Below are 22,490 nucleotides of genomic sequence, written 5' to 3'. Positions count from 1 at the left end.
CTCGCTCTCTTCGACCATGGCCGGCATCTGAAGAGGACCCTGCCTTTTCTGCTTGTGATCCAAGGCCTGGTTCCAGACCCTGCATTCCTAAATCCAGTTCTGGTTTACTATGGAGTCCAGCCCAGCGTGAGTGCTGCTGGAGCCACGCTAGCTCCACTTTGGGCCCCTACCGCCCTATGCCAGGAAATTCAATATTGGCTTTGTATATTTTGTATTATTTTATCTATTTATTAGTAACATTAGTAAAGCATTTAAAACATTTTTTTAATATTTTTAACTTTTCCAGCTCTCGCTTTTCCTCGTATTACCCTTCCTCAGAGAGAAGGGCAGGGGGTTAACAGAGAGCATCTGCCATGGTTTATTGACACCCTGCACTAAATGGTGATACTTCTCTATCTTCCTTTTATTTTGATAGACTGAAAAACTTCATCTTCTGAAGTTCATGCCTCACTGTATAAAAAACTTGAAGAGCTTGAAAGGTGAAAGGAATAAGAAGTGATCATTTAAGATTTGCCTGTTGCAATTGCGCAGAGCTGAGGTAGATGTCAGGGCCCTGAGCACATGCCTCCTCCAGGAGTTTGGTTGCTGGGCTCAGGGTTGACATAGGCAATGCTGTGGGCATCACACTTTGTGAAGAGGCTCTGTCGAAAGGCCTTGGTAGAGGCTCCTCCAGCTTCACTTGGTCACAGGTTTTAAGCAGCCGCTCTCTCCTCAGTTCCCAGCAGAGCTGAGTTCCACTTGTGTTGCAGCCATGCCACGCCTAGCTGGGAACTGAGATGGTTTGAGTCACAGAGCTGACCCACAAATGTGCCATCCTGCCTTGAGCTGGGACCTACTTCCTCGCTGTGGACTTTCTCTGGGCTCTGGGCTAGCAACCACCATCTCTGCTGACTGTACTGAGCACTGTGGGAGGTGAGGCCAGTGCCTCTGCTCTTAGTCCTGCTCCCCTTCCCCTGTGGAGCAGCCTGCCACTGTCAGCAGGAGTATATAGAAACTCCCAACAGATGAAAAATTCTACATATTCCAGACAGATTTAAATGGGCAACACAAAACGCAACTGTTTCTTTAATAAAACTCCAACTAAAACCAGGATACAGTCTGTAGTGTGTGATACATTATAGTATTCAGTACTCTAGATAGCAAGTACTCAGGCATGCTGAACTCCAGCAATTTACAGTGTAAAGTCACTACCCTTTTAGACTGCAGCAAAATGTTTACTTCTTCTAAACAGTTTTTGATGCATTTCTCATATTATTGAGTTACAGCTGTGTTAGACTCCTACTTGTTCTAAAGAAAAATGAGTATATACATACTATAAAAGCAAATAGGCAGTACTGGAATACTGTCTTCTGGATAGGAATACTGGAGTACTGGAATACTGTCTTCTGGATCGATCTTCCTCTTCTTTAAGACACAAACCAATTCTGAGAACTTTTAAATCATAGCAGCTGTGAAGATCGACTAACTTGCAATTAAAAAAAAAAAAGGTGTTCTTCTCTTTTTCTCTTTAATTTGATCTTGTATATATCTGTCACAGCAATTCAATGCATGACCCATTGTAACTCATTGCATCAGCCATGGCATACCTCTATGGGCTGTGCATTTCAAAGAATAAGCATGCAGATGTCCAGAGAGTTGTCAGCTTCCCAGTTTGATCATATCAGGGATCTTAGTGCCACAACAAACTGATGCTTGTGTACTGCTAGAACTGTTTGCCAAGTTTGATAGCTATCAACTATCAAACTATCATCATCTTCTCCTTTTTTTTTTTTTTTGTAGGACTTAGGGAGTGAATGGAGAAAGAGTTTTGTTTTCTGTGAACTACCCACATTCAGCCAGTCCATCCCCAGTACCAATAGTATGAAGACCTTTGAATACTTGGAAATGTTAAGTTTACAATTCTGTTTGCATGAGTTTTGAAGTATCATAGCATCATAGAATAGTTTTGGTTGGAAGAGACCTTCAAGGATCATATCGTCCAACTCCCCTGCAATGAGCAGGGCCATCTTCAACTAGGTCAGGTTGCTCAGAGCCCCGTCCAGCCTGGCCTTGAATGTTTCCAGGGGTGGGGCATCTACCACCTCTCTGGGCAATCTGTGCCAGTATTTTACCAACTTCATTGTAAAAAATGTCTTCCTCATGTCTAGCCTGAATCTCTCCTCTTTTAGTTTAAACCCATTACTCCTTGTCCTAGCTCAACAGGCTCTGCTGAAAAGTCTGTCCCAAACTTTCTTATAGAAGCCTTTTAAGTACTGAAAGGCTGCGATAACGTTTCCTCAGAGTCTTTTCTTCTCCAGGCTGAACAACCCCAACTCTCTCAACCTGTCATCATATCCCTGGTGGGAAGAGGAAGAGAATCAGGAAACAGAAGTGGGTTGAAATAATAACAGTTCAATAAACAGTAGAAAGAAAAAAAAAAGAACAAATAAGCAATAACAATAATAATAATAATGAAAGAATATGTAAAGCAATGGATACACAACACAATTATGCTGAAACTGTGATAAGAATACACAATTCACAAGAAAATGGATTAAATCTCTTGTTTGAAATGAGGAGCGCCTGCCAGAATCTAAAATTGGGAACTGAATTATCTCAGCTTCTGTTCAGTTGTAGATTCTGAACGGCATGCTGACAGAGTGTGGATAAGAGGGCTAATGCTTTAAGTACATATGTAATTAAAGAAATAGAAGATCTGCAGAATTATAATTAGGTACTGACCTTACTGTTTGCAGGTCAGCTGTAGTCTGTCTGGTATCAGTGGAGAAAGACATAGGCCAGGAATGGATCGCCTGAGTAATTGAATCCGATTCCCTGACACCGTAACAGTACATGTCAAAGAAACCTCTTACTAATCTTATCAGCCACAGACTTTTAAAGGAATGATACTGTTAATGGAAGTTATTACTGTCTTGGTATGTAAAATTATTTCATTTTTTCAGTAAGAAAATGTGATATCATGGTACTAATGACTTGCCTTCTGTCACAAATTTGGTCAAGCTATGAACTTGGGCAGAGGGGGAAGTTCCAGCTGCCAAACACCATGTAACTTGGCTATCAAGACTAGAGGAAATTTAGGCACCATCCTGACTTTGTGTTTATCGAACACACCTCAGAGAGAGTATGGGAGGGAGGGGTATATTGTTCACTGGACAACAGCTTCAGTCCAGATTTAGGTGATGTGCTTTCACAATGTGCTTGTCTGGCCTGGAAGAAGGAAGGGTTTCTGCATTACACAGGTGAGGAGCCTCTGAAAAAGACAAAAGTTGATTTTTTTTTTTTCTGCAACCATTCAGCACATTTGCATTACCAGTGACCAACTTACTTTATGTAAAATAAACATTTCTCATTAATTTCTTATTATAATTATTTCACCATGATGTTCGTTACCTTCTGAAAAATAAGTTAAAATTAAGTAAATATAAGGGTCAGAAGTATAAAAAGAGTTAATGGGAATTTGTAAAGTTTTTATTTACTTAAAACATTAATGTAATTCTTTTTGTGAAAGATTAAGATTTCTAAAGACTTCAGAAAAGATTCCCCAATATTTATATATTTCATTGTTCACAGTACTTCATAGGGTCCTAAAAATATGCTACGACTTTCAGCTTTTCAGAAAAAGAGGATTTTGCATCAGTGTAGAGTCTAGTACAAAGGTAGAAAAGGCCAAGAGTATGAGCACATAAATAATGACAGAAGATGATTTCAGTCAATAATATTTTTCAAGACATAATTATTTTGGCTAATCCATAAATAACTTGACCTGATTTAATATTAACTACAGCTAAAAGATGAATATAATTATGGCATGGCATATGCAATAATTATGTATGCTAGATGCATAATTCAGATGTCCATAAGCGGCATTTGAAATGAATTGTAAACACCTTTGAGGGATCTGTCAGAGGATTGTCTTGCATTTAGAATCTTAGACATGACAGCATCCAAGGACCAAATACTGTCTGATGTTACCTTTTCCACTTAAGGCTGATATGCAGAGCTGTGATATACAGGTACTTGCATTAATGTGCATGTCACTGATTGTCGTGTAATAGGGTGGTAACTTTTTTCACATCCACGTAACAGGCAACAGTGATAGTTTTTTGATAATGTCTTAGTAATTACATGACCCTCTAAGTGCTCTTGTGCAGAATGCAAAGATAATCCCCTAGTTTGAGCACGAATCTTGTCTCATTTGAGGCTGGCACATGGTTATTAGCTTTTGCTTGGTTGACAGGTGTTGTGGGACATAGCAGAACAATGTGATAGAAGAAGCGGGAGAGTTTGAACCAATAGGTTTAACATGAATAGACTAAGGGGGATAGGGTGAAACAGTTTAAAACTGTCAACTCACATATTTTTTTTTTCAACAGTTCTTACATAATTATTTGCATAGGATCTTCATCCAAATGCATTCATTTTTGCACTGCTCATTTGAAATGAGGTGTAAGTGCACTAAAATAATGACTGTCTTATCTTCATGTATTTCACTATGAGTATAGCTAAATGTTATGCCACTATAGGAAACATTTCAATTTTTGAAAGGTATGGATGTGTCCAAAGTATGAAAAAGAAGAGACAGACATGGAGATAACCTAAGATTACCAAGTTAGCAAAGTTACAGCTACATTACTGAGTGAGCTCATGCATGTTTTGACCATCTTGGAAACATAAACACTGTCTTGTAGTACTCTCTGCTGGTGAAGAGAAGACTATAATTCTTATTCGTGTGGCTTTTTTACTGTCTTATATGTGGTTATTTTTGTTTGTAGTTTTTTTTTTAATGATTCATCACACATTAATTACATATTTCTAATTTTTTTCTCACTGTTGATAAGAACTTGGTTTTGCCTCTAACTATAATTCAGTTAGAACAATGAACTTAGTATTTTACAAATGAAAATAGACCCATTATTAAATCAGTAACTTGGAACTCTGATGAAAATAAAAATAAAAAAAAATTTGGTCCTTAATAAAGAAAAAGTTGTGATTTTTTTTTTTTGTCTTGTTGTGTTTCCTGAATAGTATTGTGATATGGGAGAATTTGTTTAAGTGTGTTTCTAAGTGTCTGGATTTAGACTAAAGAAATAGTATTTGAACAGGTAGTAAAAAAAAAAAAAAAAAAAAAAAAGAAAAAATCAACAAATTTTAACTCACGCTTAACAGAAATGTGTGGGAGCCTGAATATCAACATTCCTACAGTTTGAAAAACTCTGGAATTGCAAAGTAGGTTATGGCTCTAATGGACTTCTGACATTTGTAAAACGTTTGCATGTTTGTTTTCTCTTTGAATTAAAGTATCTGTTGGTTTGCTATGGGACAGCAAGACACTAAGAACCAAAGTTAGAAAGTGAAAATTTATTCTTTTTTCAGCAGCAAATACAATCTGTATTGTTTCAGGAGGCAGTATCAAAAACCTGTGTGGCTGGTACTCCTCCATTGCTCCAGCATGCAGAGCACTTAGCTTTTTTGGATATCTTTGAAATAGCCTGAAATAAGATTCAAAACCTTCTGTTGTTTAGACAGAGAAAACTCAGAACAAACTGTTTTCACTTACTGACCCTCCTCTTCTGAGATGAACTAATGGTTATGCTGACAGCCAAAGGTCATGGGTTAAGCTTGCTCTTTGGTCTTCCGTTATTTATGGGATAGTTAACTAATGAGAGCTGGGGGCATCAATACTACTTAAGCGTGATGTGTATAAGATTCACATCTCTTTTGTTTCCTCATGAAAAGTGTCAGTCACCAACACCTGCAGACAAACCAGGTGACTGCAGAAAGGCAGTGCAAGTGAGAGAAGGACTTTTCTGATCAGTAATTTGCCATGACCTCTCTCTTCTTCCCAGAAGTGTGCTACCAATTTGTTGCAACCAATTTACAGAAGAGGTTGCTTCAATTTTCACCAGTTTGTAACACTAGAAATATAGTTGTCAGTGAAAGGAACACACTGTCTTTGCAAAGCAAATAATTTACTGTTAGTCCAATTAAGTCAACAATCTAATTAAAGAATGATTGTTGTTGCAATTAAAATGATATTAATACTTCTAGTTCAAATTATATGTAGTTAAAATAATACACTCACAAACTTTCCAGTATCTACTCTTTTCTCTGGTTTTATACTCATACTTTCACTGCCCCTCTGGGTCATAAGATTGATGGTTTCATCCTGGAAGTGAACCTACAGCGAGTCATCAGCAACTCCAGTCCAACCCTGAGAGGAGTTTACTGCTGATGCTGATGGTTTCTTTGCCCTCTGTCTTGGGTCTTGTTTGGCTCATTTTTGTGTGTTTGAGAAAACACTCTGCAACTTGCACTTTGTTCACTTGTCTGGTAATGCACATTACAACCAATTTTACTATAGATGGAGCCTTTTATGTAGGCTAGATACTTGTTCTTTGTTCTCATTGTAAACCAATATGTTAATTTTCCTCAGGTTTCAAGAGCACACTGCCTCAGCAATCAGTAGTTGACTACTTCTGAATTGCTTAAAGCCCAGGGATTTCCTGTGTTGTTAAAACAAACTTTCAGGTAACTTCTAGTATTTCCCCTCTTTGACATCTAAGTAAATTTCCTTTCCTCTTCTACAATTCAATTCTTTTCCTCTCATAACTGCTTATTTCCTCCTGTTTTGTCTCATTAGATCTTGGCAAATGAATAAATGTGCATGTATTTTCTCCCCAGCCACTTAATACATTATAAAATTTGACAGAGGGTTTATGTCTGGACTTTCAAATCCTCATTGGCAATTCTAATTCATTTTCATGTATCACTATAAATTAAAATTGGAAGAAGTAATATTGAGATGTTAGAACATTTAAGGGCTGACAACTTTGCTCTGTTTTAGGATTTGTCTTGGGACTGGGTGGAAACATTAAGTTCTATTTGCTGAAAAGACAGGAAAAGAGCAGAATGGTGTTGAATGTCAGATAGACTAAATTTTAACGCTTCTTAATTTGCTAGGTTCACCCATCTTAAATTGCTTTAACACTGTAACAGGAAGGCCATGACCTGATTTCAGCAGAAACTGAGAAGCAGGTGCTAACATTCCCTTGCTATTAAAAGAAATATTTTTCTTTCTCCATGAAATTACAAACCACAGATAACAGGCTGAAGCTCTTGTCTTATTGCTCTGTGCCCATAAATAGAAACCTGATTTATTTTTTTTAATGCAATAAACTGGGACTTAAAAATATTTTTAAAACCCACCTCATAATCTGCAAAGACATCTCTCAAAAATCACAGTCTACACATACAATTTATGTCCATTTGTTTTCATCTCATTTGCATTGTCAGCCATTTTCTAACCTATACCTCACTAATACACTGCTATCTTAATTTTTCTAGTCAACTGAAAGTATACTGGAACATTCATCATATAAATATACTGCAGTTCATTAACTACAGTTGTGGTATAAATCTTGAACTATTTCTGTTTAACATGCATCATCTCCTTTTTCTTCAGATAACACAAATACTACTTTTGGGGTGCTGTGAATTCTGTTATGTCTGGTTGTCAAGTTCTAGACTTCTTTATTAAGTATTTTTTTCTCAGACTGGGACTTGGGCTTCATCCTTCCTTCACGCACACAGAGGTTTTCTTCCTGGATGTGAATGGACAAACCTCTGCATCGCTGCAGATCTTGACTGTGGACTATTTCCCATCACCTTTATTGCCTGGTGTGGTTTTGTGTGGCTGTTTGGCTATTACAGCGGTGCTGGTTCTGTGAAGGTCTAGCTTGAATATTAATAAAAATTTATTTACAGATAGAGTTGTTGGCCACTGAAACAAGCTACCCAGGGAAGTGGTTGAGTCACTATCTGTGGAGGCATTCAAAAAATGCGTAGATGAGGCTTTTAGGGACATGGTGTAGTATCAGTGTTAGGTTAATGGTTGGACTCAACATCTTGAGTGTCTCTTTCAAGCAAAATGATTCTATGATTCCATGATGCTATGATTCTTAGGGCTTCACCATCTTTGCCTTGACTTAAAAAAAACCACACACATTTTCTCCACTAAGAAATGGTAACTCGTGAAAGCAAGAAACAACTGGAAAACTTGGAGAAATACACAACCCCCAAAAATTTTAAAAGAACTTTGATAATGTATTCCTTATGTTACAAGCAGAAGGATTCATTTCACTGTGCTTCTGCTATTGTCTGCTTGTTTGGACTGCCATAGGTTTGTTTCAATTTGATCATGTTTTTGTCAAGTTTTATAATAATTCTCAAATGAAAATCAAGATAAAAAAAAGAAAAGAATTTTATTATACTAGACATTTGACTGGGGCTAGTCTATAAACTGCATTAATTTTCTTGCTTACAAAATTCAAAGATAAGGCTTAATTTAAGATAAAACAGTTTCCCACACATATTTAAAAACTTCCATTCACATAATTTGCCTGAATTGCTAATCTTTGATATCTGTAACTGTTATTTTTATAACATGAATCATATTTTCAAATGCATCTAAAGTGAGATTTGGAAGAAATGTCAATCGCTCCTATTTGATCAAGTAGTGAAGTTGAGAAAGGAAAAAAGGTAAAGACCCATTCACATGTTATTCAGCTTTAGGAAGGAGTGTGTATATGGAAGTCTTTTAGCCCTTTATCTTCAAATTTGAGACAGCCAGCATGATTTCACCCAGGGCAAGTCCTGCCTGACCAAAGTAGTGCCCTTCTACAGGGGAGTAACTACATCAGTGGAAAAAGGAAGGGCTATGAATGTCATTCACCTGGACTTCTCTAAAGCCTTTGACATGGTCTGTCACCACATCCTTTTCTCTAAATAGGAGAGGTATGAATTTGATGGGTGGACTGTTCAGCAGATGAGGAACTGGTTGGACGGTTACACCCAGAGAGTAGTGGTCAATTAGACTAAGTATGGTTGTGTAAGATCAAAAGGCTACACATACTAGTTTCCAACAAAATTGACTGATTTTATACCATGAGTCTAATGAGAAGTTTGTCTCCTTCCTCAGAGAACAGTATTATGTCTTTTCTCCCATGAAAGTCACATTGTCTTAAAGAATTCAGGTTAAGGTATTTAGTTTTCTTCTGTGATTCAAACTATAATAGACCTATGACTTCAAAGATCTATTCAGACCTCATGCTGTGCTGCGTTCCATCCTGACTTGTGCTTTCCTGTCAAATTCCTTTGCTTCTGTACGACAGATTATAATTGGCAGACTTTCTTGTGCACATGCAAGTGTTCTTATTCTGTAGAAAAAGAAAAAGGAAAGAGGGAAGGGAAGGGAAGGGAAGGGAAGGGAAGGGAAGGGAAGGGAAGGGAAGGGAAGGGAAGGGAAGGGAAGGGAAGGGAAGGGAAGGGAAGGGAAGGGGAGGGGAGGGGAGGGGAGGGGAGGGGAGGGGAGGGGAGGGGAGGGGAGGGGAGGGGAGGGGAGGGGAGGGGAGGGGAGGGGAGGGGAGGGGAGGGGAGGAGAGGAGAGGAGAGGAGAGGAGAGGAGAGGAGAGGAGAGGAGAGGAGAGGAAAGGAGAGGAGAGGAGAGGAAAGGAGAGGAAAGGAAAGGAGAGGAAAGGAGAGGAAAGGAAAGGAAAGGAAAGGAAAGGAAAGGAAAGGAAAGGAAAGGAAAGGAAAGGAAAGGAAAGGAAAGGAAAGGAAAGGAAAGGAAAGGAAAGGAAAGGAAAGGAAAGGAAAGGAAAGGAAAGGAAAGGAAAGGAAAGGACTCCCCCTCAACACATGCATTTTTTCCCCATGTTTGTGGCCATTCAAGCCACAAATGAGCCACAGATGTTTTCTGTGAAGCTAATAATAAAACTAATGTTCAATGTGTGGCTTTGAGGGGGTTTTGTCTATCTTGTCTGCTGTTATTTACAGGACTTCATTATGTATTGCAGCAGACATGAACTGGTCTAATGAAGAATTTTAGTACTTAAAGGCCTATCTTCAGGCTACTTCTAAAAATATTTTCTCATCTGTATTTCTGTGGCTTTATTTATTCTAATTTGCCTGACATTTTTAAGCCCGCATATATTTGGAAATTCAACATCTAAGGTTTTGCAGAAAATAACTCTTCCTGCTGTATTTATGACCTTTGTAGATCTTTTGCTGCAGTTCTTACATGCTTGTGGTTCTCCCTGTAAGCATTGACGTTTCTGAGGATACACGGGTTTCCAGATCAATAAGGTCTTTCATTCTATTGAATCCAGAAAGTGTAGTGAAACTCTGGGGATTCAATCTTATCTGGGTCACAACTAAATACAATATTGATATAGCCCAATGAAGTGAATATATCAGGCTTTGTATTGCTCTACAAGTAGCAGTGTTTAATAGAGGCTACTATGAGCTTTGTTTGTAGTCTATAAATCACAAGCACAAAGTGTTTCTCATGACATCTCCTTTGAGAAAAGCACTTAGATAGTTCAATGAAGGCTGAGTTCCTGTATTAGAGAAAGAACTTCTAAGTAAAGAGGAGGGAATCTGATGTTGAACAGAAACTCGGTCAATTAACCTGAATAAATAAAAAAAAATAGAGAACATATATTCAGAGTGCCAAACATCTATGCCAGTTTTCACCCAAATTATGCTTTAAACAAAATCCTTTTTTGAGTGTATCGAAGCAGCACAGACTTATTGTTTCCTCAGCTGAAGGAAGGATTTTGATAATGGAATCTGAAAAGAAACTCGATGTACACTGAAAATTTAAGGTTTCTGAAACTGGCCCCTTGATAGTAATTGGTCATTTGGATTGTAAAAACAAAAAAAACAACCAAACAAAAGAGCTGTTCAGGGATTATAGGCTAACATGAAGGAAACAAATGCCTCATTTAATGTAACTTGCTATCAAAATTGAAAGTTTTTGCTTTGATTAACTTTATTGTGTCAGTTTCCTGCCCATAAGAGATTTGCCCTCTTTTTAGTCTTCAATGCTATTCACTCTTTGCTATATATCTTCATTTCATTTTATAGTGAACGTCTGAACTCCAGATGGTGTGATTATTAAATTCAACAGCTATTTGTTTTTCCTTCAATAGATGATTGGCGTGATGGAGTTACTGCTCTAAAATCTTGTGTGCAATGTCCTGATTTCTCATTTCAAAAGAATTTCCCATTTTGAAAGGAAGATTTTATTTTGACCAGAAAATCAGGCTACTCTGCAGATGTCTTTGTGGAAGAGGTTAGGCTCCAGGAGTCATATTTAGCATATCTGTAGGCTGGTCTCATTTCCCCAGAAAAGTGAGGTACCTTTTCGTTGGCATATGAATGAAATTCAGTGCATGTTGCTGGCTGTCTGAGAAGCAGCTGAGTATCTCCACCATTGCTAACAGATCGTTCAGCTTTACAGAATGAAAACATAAGCCCTTCACCTCCAGGAAGAGATGGGAGGACATTTAAAATACTCGTTATGTGGAAGGCAGTTATACTTAAAATCATCAAACTATGATTTTTAAGCACTTTAAAAAAGATGATCTGCAAAAATTAACAGTTATCTAAAAGACTACTTCTCGAAGGTATAATGTTTTGCTGTCTCCATCAGCTTTGCTGTCTCCATAGAAGTCATCAAACTGATCTCCATTCATTATTCATTCCTTACTTAAAGATCACTATGGGACTCACCATGTTTTTAATAAGTTAACCAAGAGTATGTTGAAACTAAGTTTCAGCTTCGTATAAAAATGAAATTCTGGAAAAGAATTAAAATTAAACAAATGGAACTAACTTTCTTGAACCATCTTTCCAGTTTAAGTCAGGTTTATTGAATCTATTTTTCTGTATAAGGTCTGGGGTTTTGCTGGTATTAGTAAAAATGTGAAGCTTATTACTATGATTGAAGTATAGTAAGGATTCTACATTTGTTTCATCACTTGCCTCAGATAACTACTCAGATCACCAAAAGGCACTCTCTTTCTCTCTCAATCTTTCCCTCCCATAAGTGTGTGCCTCCTTGCATACACACATGTACACACATGTACACAATGTATAAGTCAAGAAAGCCACTTGACTTGAATGGAGTACATGGTCTTATTCAAAGCCAGGTAGCCAAGCTGAGAAGAATGTGTGCCCTCTCAGACCATCAGAGTTGAGGAGGAGGAGATTATGGGGTAGTTGGACCCCTGCAACTTTTTTAGTCTAGCTGTTTGCTCTGCAGTGACTGCCAAAAGGGTGTCTCTGAGACAAAGCTATTGCGGTGTTTGGATGTGAACATTTGTTATTTTCCTCTTTCTGCTTGCTGCAGTTTCCTTAGTGCTTGCTTTAGACAGGCCACATGAAAGGCCAGATGGACTTTTAATTAAGTACATTACAGGCCCTGCTTCCCCACAGGTGATAGTATCTGCAGTGAGCTGCTAAGTAAATCCTGACTGTGCAGCTGTAGAGAAGATTGTTTGACCTGAGGAGAACCCAGGTTATTGAAATGGCCCAGACTCTCTGGCTGACAATCATTCAGTGAACAGAAGACATTGACTGGGCTGGATACTGAAGAAAGATTCAGAATGAGAAACTGGTTTGCAGCAACAAAACACATGCATAGTGAGAGACCTTGAGGCAGCATGGGTGATGGTAGATGCAGCTAAATGTGCTTGAAGGGAGAGAAAGAAATGGGTAGTCTCTTGTGGATGAGAAGAGACTAGGAAATGAATGCAGGTGGCTTCCTGGTGCAGAAGACAGGATGGATGGCAGGAGGGCACAGAACATTAAATGTGGCTTTAGCATCCACATTGAGAGACTAGTCCCTGATTACTTTCCTGATAATGTTTGTATTTTTTCTGCCTCTTTACAACAATTAGATTACCGTCTTCTCTGGGAGAGCCGGAGCATCTGGAGGATGTTCAGATGGGCCTTCATACCAGAGAACAATATGTGGACCTACTCTAAGCAAAGCTGTGAAAAGCAAGTAACATGCTGTGACAACCTTGAAGAGCACCCCCCATCCAGAGCAGAACAAAGGACCTTGTTATGCCTCAAACGTCTGTTTTTTGTTACTTTGGGAGGAAAAGATAGATGACACCTCATCTTATCTTTCCCAAAGTTTTATGACCATGGAGGCAGACACCTTGTAAGATAAGGGCAATTAACAGTGTTGCTGTGAAAGGCCTCATGGCCTAATTGGATGATAGAGATGAGCCATCTGTCCAACAACTAACTACCAGAAGAAACCACGAACCAACACCTAGCCCTGACGGGCAAAACTGTGAACTTTCCCCTAGTCTGAAGACCCCAGACTCTTTTCCAGAAGAGTCTTTCTAATTAGCATGAAGAGCGAGCAAAGGGGGGAGATGAACTGCCCTCTCCTATCTCGCGTGTAAGTGAACTGGGTTATAAAACAACCTCATGTATGATATGGGTTTGTGGTGTGTAAATCTTCAACACATCCCCCCACTCCAGAGGTCATTGCAGGACCAATATACCTGTGGAGTGGTGATATCTTTCTCTTTCTCTCTCTCTCTCTCTCTCTTTCTCTTTCTGATATCTTAGTTTTCCTCCTGTCTCTCTCTCTTCCTTTTTCTTAAACATATAAAAATAATATCATTTTAAGTTCTGTTGCTAAAGTCTTGTTAAATTTTGCATTACAGTTATTAATTGTTGCCAATCCACTGTTTTTAGAAGGGCTTCTGCCATCAATGTATTGTTAAGTTTTGTGTTATTATAACATACTTTTGCCAAGTCACTAATCGCTATAATTTGTATATCACCATGTGCTTGTAGTAAATTCATGATTGGACCCCTGGAATGATTGTCTGTCATTCACTTGGCCTTGCTGTGCAGAATTACTGGCAGTTAACTCACACCTGATCTTATCTGTTGAGTCAGGGCATGTGTCACATTCAGAGTTAACTCATCCCTCATTCCATCTGTTGGAACAGGACACATGCCTGTTACTTTTTGAACACATGATGGTATATCTGACACTGGAATCTGTTACTATTTTATTTATTTTTTCATTGATTTCTTGACTAACATGCTGTTTAAGTGACCAGCAACATAAGACACTTGAAGAGTTATAATCCTTTCTTTAGAAAAACACTTTTTTTGCCTCACCGTTATTCCGTTCGCAGTAATTCTGTTGTCTTCAGTGCTGTAATCTTATTTGGATAACAAAATGCCTATGAAGCAGATGGTACCCTTTGTCACTTCTACAGGATTTCAGGCTAGGACTAATAGAAAATTCCCCTGGTGTGCACGGAATTAAGCTTTGCTCTTATTACCCACACAAGAGAAGAACCTACTTATTTGCACAACCAAAAAAACATCATTCACTGAGGTTGTAGACATCAATTGATCACTTTTCTAAGTTTCAGATGCACCAGAAACCAGTAACTATAGCACTGTACCACTGCTCTATGGTTCTGCAGATGTATGCTCCTGGCTGGCAACTTGCTTTTAGTTCCTGTTCCAAATGGATTGGCCTCTTGTTGTGAAAAGAGACCTTCACACAATTCCCAGTCCTTTAAGGAACTATCTGTCTGGTAGTTTCCAATCCATATCAGCCTGTACATTCCCATACAACCTCATGTCCTCTTTCCCTTCCCTTCCCTTCCCTTCCCTTCCCTTCCCTTCCCTTCCCTTCCCTTCCCTTCCCTTCCCTTCCCTTCCCTTCCCTTCCCTTCCCTTCCCTTCCCTTCCCTTCCCTTCCCTTCCCTTCCCTTCCCTTCCCTCTCACTCTCCCTCTTTTCCCTCTCCCTCTTTTCCCTCTCCCTCTTTTCGCTCTCCCTCTCCCTCTTCCTCTCCCTCTTCCTCTTCCTCCTCCTCTTCCTCCTCCTCTTCCTCTTCTCCTGTCCTCCTCTTCCTCTTCTCCTCTTCTCCTCTTCTCCTTTTCCTCTTTGATTTTCACTTTATATTAGAGATAGTAAGAGGTACTTTAGGAGGGTGTATGGTCTCCCGTTCTCAATACTCTTTATACTTTGGATCTTCATGCATCCTGCAATTTTTTATGAAGTTCTCTTAACATTGCTTGTAGCTTGTTCTTGTTTCCTCTGCAAAGGGGTTCATGCAGTAGACAAGTACAGACCAGATTGTGGTTTGAGAAATTTACAATTTTTCTGTTTGAAATTTTGTTAATGAAGAAGAGGTAGAAGGAGCATTTCTTGCTTCTGGAGCACATGGTGGCATTTATACACTTGGGCTTCAGTTAAAGCAGCGTCTCCACTCAGGCAATTTTTATGCATTGTAAGCTTTGTAACGCATGGGAGTTAGAAGCCAAGATCAGGTTCCTAAAGCTTTAAAAGTTAATTTTCTGATGACCAGTTATAAAGCTGTTTCATTATTTGAAAGTGAAGACTGATGTCCTGAACATTGAGGTATACAGCGAAGACAGTTGGTGATCCTCCTCCTAGCTGTTTTGAAGAAATCTGTATTCCCTAGATAGTTATAAGCAAAGATTGATAATTTCTTATAGACACTTACTGTACAAATGTAGTCTGCATGGCAAAGACCTATACGAATGAGACAAGAATGACAAGAGAAGACTATGTCCAAAGCAGAGATAGTTGGTGAAAAACACATAACAAATAAGGTATGACAATTTATGGCTGATTGTGTACTGCATTTGGGCACCTGAAAACAGATTAATAATGAGTTTTGAAAATATCTCTGCACTCTACTCTTATTTAAGCAAAACATGCACTTCTAGGTTTTCAAATAATGTATCTTTTAGAGTTCTGCTTCTGGTAGTGCCACAGTCAAATGCAGAATACAGTCAAGTCACTAGTTAGCTATATTACCTACTATCTGGACAGTTGTACATAGAAACCTCCTGTATCACAGTATCACAGTATCACAGTATCACAGTATGTTTGGGATTGGAAGGGACCTCAAAAGATCATCTAGTCCAATCCCCCTGCTGGAGCAGGAACGCCTAGGTGAGGTCGCACAGGAATGTGTCCAGGCGGGCTTTGAATGTCTCCAGGGAAGGAGACTCCACAACCTCCCTGGGTAGCCTGTTCCAGTGCTCTGTTACCCTCACTGAGAAGAAGTTCTTTCTCAAATTTAAGTGGAACCTCTTGTGTTCCAGCTTGATCCCATTGCCCCTTGTCCTATCATTGTTTGCCACTGAGAAGAGCCTGACTCCATCCTCATGGCACTCACCCTTTATATATTTATAAACATTAATAAGGTCACCCCTCAGTCTCCTCTTCTCCAAACTAAAGAGCCCCAGCTCCCTCAGCCTTTCTTCATAAGGGAGATGCTCCACTCCCTTAATCATCTTTGTTGCCCTACGCTGGACCCTCTCCAGCAGTTCCCTGTCCTTCTTGAACTGAGGGGCCCAGAACTGGACACAATATTCCAGATGGGGTCTCACCAGGGCGGAGTAGAGGGGAAGGAGGACCTCTCTCGATCTACTGACCACCCCAAACTGTAAGTTTGGTAGTTTTTGTTGCTGTGGTTTTTGTTTGTTTGTTTGTCTGTTTTTTAATCCCTTGATAATACTTGCTACATACAGCATTCCATAATAGAGAATTTGAGAAGCTGAACTACTATTTTCCATAACTAATTCCTGGACTCTGGGAAGGAGCTCATTGGACTCTTGCCAGTTCCATCAGTGGGATTATGTTGCTTGTATATATTGTTGTAATATTTAATTACCATAGGAATTAATGTAATGTCAAGTATTAATATCAATAGTATCTGGACAGGAAATAATAATTTTAAATCCACTACTTTATAAATACTAATAGTTCTTTTTGCATAGTAAAACATATGAAAAGCAAACACTAATTATCTTATTTACAAGCATCAGGCTATTCAAAAAGAGAAGATTAAGAATATCTCTTTATCTTTCCCTTTCTTTTCATCCAATGTAAGACATTGAAGGAAAGAAGGTAAACAAGGTACAGTAGCGAAGAGCAACAACAGAACATGACATTCAATCATTCTAAATATTCCCTCTTAATAACCCATGCAGACACATTTACTCAGGCTTCTACTGGTGAATATCTAGAAGAAAGAAAACAGAAACCTCTGGGGAGATTTAAATTAGATATTAGGAAAAAATTCTTCATGGAAAGGGTTGTCAGGCATTGGAACAGGCTTTCCAGGGAAGTGGTAGAGTCACCATCCCTGGAGGTGTTTAAAAGTCATTTAGATGAGGTTCTTAGGCATGTGGTTTAGTGCTAGAGTTAGGTTAGATTATGATTGGACTCAAAGATCTGAGGGTCTCTTCCAACTGAAATGGTTATATGGTTCTATGATTCTATGAAAATGTACTTCAGTTTATGAGCACTCTCCATTGAACTCTTGAGTTTTTTTCCTCATGCTTTCTATAAAAAAAAGAATATCAAGATTATCCCACTGATCTTAATGGTGTTGCTCCTTGCTTGCACTGGGCACTTAGGAACTGACTTCCTTGATATGTAGCTGGAACATTGTAATTGCAACTGTTTTAAAAGCCTTCCTTTAGTAACGGCTTGACATTTTAAAAAGCTTAAAAGATCCCTTCTTTTCCCCTTTTCTCTCTTTACTCATATCCTGTGTTGCAGATGACTGTGGATGACTTCTGTTTTCCAGATCCTAGCATGAAGGTGAAAAATGTATTTTATAAGTTAAGAAAAATATTAAATAAAAAAACCCTAGATTTTTGTTTTCGGGGTCTCTTCAGTGTCTAATTCTGTTACATCTACTCTGGACATGAAACTACTAATACGAACAAATATTGGAATTAAAAGATGGAGAGAGGTAAAATAAAAGGTAAAAAAAAATCCATATTGCTTATCTGTTGTCCCTGTTAAGGACTATTCTCATTGACTGATATGTGAAGTTAATCTTCCTTGTCAGTTATCATCCTATGAACAAGTAATGCACATGCTGTGTTTTCAAATAAAAACTCATACTAGATAGTCTTAGTGTGTGCACAGAACCTAATGAATGTATTTCTGCATTCAATGGTTTTCAAAATGTGACACCAGCAAAACGTTAAATCACTGTGGTTTTTCTATTTTTTATTTTTTTTTTTACTAAATAGTTTCTATAGTGGTTACTAAACGGGACAGATGCTCTTCTGAAATGGTAGTGAATATTGTAACTGGTAAAATTTTAAGGGAGTTACTATTAACCTCTTCATCCTCATTCTGATGAATGCTCACCCATTTTTCATACGACAGCTTCATCTTCTCTGTGGGCCAGAAGCTCCTGTTCATGAGCTAGAAAAGTTGTGCAGGAGGAGTCACTGTTGGCCTAGAGTCTGGTTCCATGACACTGCAAAGGCTGCAAAGCTCAGGTAGCCTCAGGTTGCTGCTTCTTGCTGGTCATCCTTATTGGCACTAATGGCAGAACAAGGGATGGTGGTGAAACTCAGATGGATCAGGTGAGCTCTGGAGGGGTGCTAGGAAGAGGGGAAAGGCTCCAAGGGGTGTTTTCCTCAGTCGGACCTGGTGACCTTCTACAAGAAAAAAATCTGTGTGGATATGATGAATGCGGTGGATGTTGTATACTTAGCACCACTCATGAGCAACGATGTGTTCCTGTTCATATGAATACTGAATGATACCATAAGTGTTTTTCAATCTAGTTTTAGTAAATTATTTAGTAAATTTAGCAAATTTTTTAATATTTCCAGATGAAATCTTAACTCTCTATTTCCACTTCTAGAAATGTGTCTTAACAATGTGAAGTTTAAAAAAGAAACTCCTAGAACTAAGCCCTATTAAAACCCACTTCACTTTGTCGTGGTCCTTTGAAAAATGTAGAATATTTTCTTTGCCAAAATGTTTCCTATTAGCAGCATATTCTTATTAAATGTCAAACTAAGCCCTATTAAAACCCACTTCACTTTGTCGTGGTCCTTTGAAAAATGTAGAATATTTTCTTTGCCAAAATGTTTCCTATTAGCAGCATATTCTTATTAAATGTCAGAGAGACAACATGAAAAAATAAATATTTTCCCCTTCGGTTCATACTTTCTTCTTTTCCTGTGATGCCAACAACTTCTTAGCTCTGATTCTGAGGTGTTTTCCTTTTGCTATATGCAAGGAAATTAGATCAGTCTGAGCATGGAGTCCCATCATGAAAAGTCAGATAAAATATGAGCTTCCTTATCCTCTGTAGGACTAAAAGCTTTTCCTCTAGCTTTGATCATTTGGCTAGTGATATCAAAATGAGTAAGCTTTAACTGGAGAGGCTCAAAATGGACTCCACAAGTGCCAGAGGGAGATTCAGAAAATTGAATTATTATCTAAAATGCCAAATATGGGATATTCTTCAGCATCTACCTTTTGAATAGGCTTTAAACCTGAGAAATGTGTTTATTGACGGATGCTTCAGCAAGGCACCACAGTTACTGTGCTTACAGGCTTGAGTTATACGTAAGATTTTATTTATGATTCTTATTATTGACAGTGACTTTGAAGAACAATGAAGAATGAGTCCTTATTATGCTTGACACAAGAACCTACTGTAAAATGTGTCCAGAAAAAGCAAAAAGCAGAGCCTTATAAGTAGCTCTCAGAAACAGGTGGCCTTTAAGTATGAATAAATTCTTCTGCGATATTGACCGAAAACTGAAGAATAGAAAATGGTAATTTATGACAAAATGTTGCATTGTTCTAGAGCATATGTATTAGCAGTTGGAGAAAACAACTTTATCTCCCTTGTCAGGTTTATTTTTCTTCATAGAAGAGAGAGAAAAATTTAAAAAACTGTTTACTTGCTTCATAATCCAATGTTTTATTCTGTGGGTATGTTTTATTACACAGTGTCTTGCATTGTAGCATCTGTTTTCCAGATGCACCTTTGTTCCTTTGTTTGTTTTGCAGTTTTCTCCTGACTTCATGCCACCTTGTATGGGTTACTAATACTTGGCTAAAGATGCCTGCTCAGATCGAGCACTGCTTTTGTTTTGTAACCTTAACTGACAAGTGAACAGCAAACAAGAACAAATCCACAAATACTTTGAGATAGTGATAATGAGCAAAACTTAGCAGATGGTACATTACTTCATCATTATGATCTCTTGGCCCATATCATGCATCCAATTTGCAGTAAGTCTGCATGTTTCTTGTCACCACTTAAAGCTGGGCTGGTGATCAACAGGTGACAGATGCTCTCTATTAACCCCTGTCTCCTCACCAGCGAAAGGGGAAGTAGAGAAGGGAGAGAGACTTATGGGTTGAAAATTGAAACAGCTTTATCACTACTACTACTACTACTACTACTACTACTACTACTACTACTACTACTACTACTACTACTAAGAGAAATAATACAAAATATACAAAACCAATATTGATTTCTCCCAGTGTTAATAATGGAATTGTGTGCTGATGCTGCAGGGCATGCACCAGGGAGTCCTGGACTGGATTCAGCAGTAGATGAGAACTGGATTCATGAATGCAGAGGCTGGGATTGGAGGCAGGAGAACAGACAGAGTTCTTTAGGGATGCTGCCCATGAAAGAAGAAAATGAGACCCCTGTGATCCCTCAGCTTTAAACTGAGTACGGTGTGCATGGGATACAATACTTAAATGGTCAATTTTAGGTCACCTATTCTGTCTGCTTGTCCCACAGGTATGACCCTACTATGATCCTTCAATTATGGAACATAAGAGATCTATCAGTGACTTTGGTTTCTATGGAAATACATTTAAACACAGGCCTTCTCTGCATACCATTTCTACCATTAGCTCAGTAAAACTGTAAATATTACGGGTTATCAGTTCTAGAAGCAGACACTGTCTGAAAACCACGTAGACAAATTCAGAAAGTACAGCTACTTATAAAAAAATTAAAGGAAAAAATTACTGTAAGAAGAATTTGCCCTGTTCTAGACAAAACCAGGACATTCTTTAAACTATATGAGAGAATAAGTTCATTAAGGATAAATCTAAACCATTGGCAAGATTTGCCCAACAGTGTTTTCTGATTTCTCCCAGTTATCCAGACTAAGGAGCTGGCTAATTTGTATGTCACATCTACCTCAATCTTTCACGCCTGGACTTCCTGTCACATTGAAATCAGGCTTTCAATAAGGAGAGAGGCCAACACATGCCCAGGACTTGTGCTTTCAGGAGATATGGGACAGTTAAGTCATGTAGTCAGGACCCTTGCTAGGGTGTAGTCTTTGTGGAACTGTCAGTGATGCTATTCCTCATTCTTTTGCAAAACTAGAAACATTATCTTTCTTATACCCAGTTGAAATTTTGCACAAAGCTCATGTCTTATAATGAGAAGATTTAAGAAAATGTTGAAGAGATAGCATAGCTCCATTGAAGCAGTGTTGATATACGCCAGCAGGCAATCTGGTCCTGCAAGTCAGATTGGTTTATGGGCCACATCCAGGCTACAAGGTAACATCAGGTTTGCTGACAAACTGAGCACGCTTTCTGCTACAAAAAGCCCACAGACTGAAACCCAGACTACTGGAGAAAAAGTAAAACAAAGTATTTTGACATACAGGGACTTTTCCTCCCCTCTTCCAGCATAATCAAATCCACAATTATTACTCCAACCTGGTTTTCACCAGCACTTCTCTATCTTATTGTACTTGACCTCTTTGTGAAAACATCTGGAGAGCCATAGTGTATGACAGATTAAAAAGGCATTAGTCATAAAAGATGAACTTACATTAAGGAGATGTAGAGTGTCTACTAAAATGAGAAAATGGGGAAGCTGTAGATAAAAACTTGTTTTCTTAATGTCCAACAGCATCTTGAACTATAACCAGAAGAGAAAAATAATTAAATGAACAAGAACTGTCAAAAGCCAATGGACCTACATCACTTTTCCTTCTTCTGACTCCTTTATTAAATAAACGCTCCACTCTGAATACAGAGATTAATAAAAAGCTCATGATAGAGATTAACATTTTGTTCCTAATTCATTGTTTCACCTGATATAAAGTAGAAACTGGAAGCACTTTGTTAAATGGACTGAAAACTTGAAAGGTTGTATAATTTAACTGTGCCTTTTGTAAGTACCTCTCAGACATTAATCTGCAAAGCTGTTTGGTAGCTGCCAAAAGCAGTTTCTCCTCAGGCGTACCTGCATACCTTCCAGTCCAATAATATGGTACTGTGACATCCTCTCCTCTCCTCTCCTCTCCTCTCCTCTCCTCTCCTCTCCTCTCCTCTCCTCTCCTCTCCTCTCCTCTCCTCTCCTCTCCTCTCCTCTCCTCTCCTCTCCTCTCCTCTCCTCTCCTCTCCTCTCCTCTCCTCTCCTCTCCTCTCCTCTCCTCTCCTCTCCTCTCCTCTCCTCTCCTCTCCTCTCCTCTCCTCTCCTCTCCTCTCCTCTCCTCTCCTCTCCTCTCCTCTCCTCTCCTCTCCTCTCCTCTCCTCTCCTCTCCTCTCCTCTCCTCTCCTCTCCTCTCCTCCCCTCCCCTCCCCTCCCCTCCCCTCCCCTCCCCTCCCCTCCCCTCCCCTCCCCTCCCCTCCCCTCCCCTCCCCTCCCCTCCCCTCTCCCCTCTCCCCTCCCCTCCCCTCCCCTCCCCTCCCCTCCCCTCCCCTCCCCTCCCCTCCCCTCCCCTCCCCTCCCCTCCCCTCTCCTCTCCTCTCCTCTCCTCTCCTCTCCTCTCCTCTCCTCTCCTCTCCTCTCCTCTCCTCTCCTCT

The sequence above is a fragment of the Patagioenas fasciata genome, chromosome 1, assembly GCF_037038585.1.
Source record: "Patagioenas fasciata isolate bPatFas1 chromosome 1, bPatFas1.hap1, whole genome shotgun sequence".
NCBI lineage: Eukaryota > Metazoa > Chordata > Aves > Columbiformes > Columbidae > Patagioenas > Patagioenas fasciata.
Note: the sequence above shows the minus strand (reverse complement) of the source record.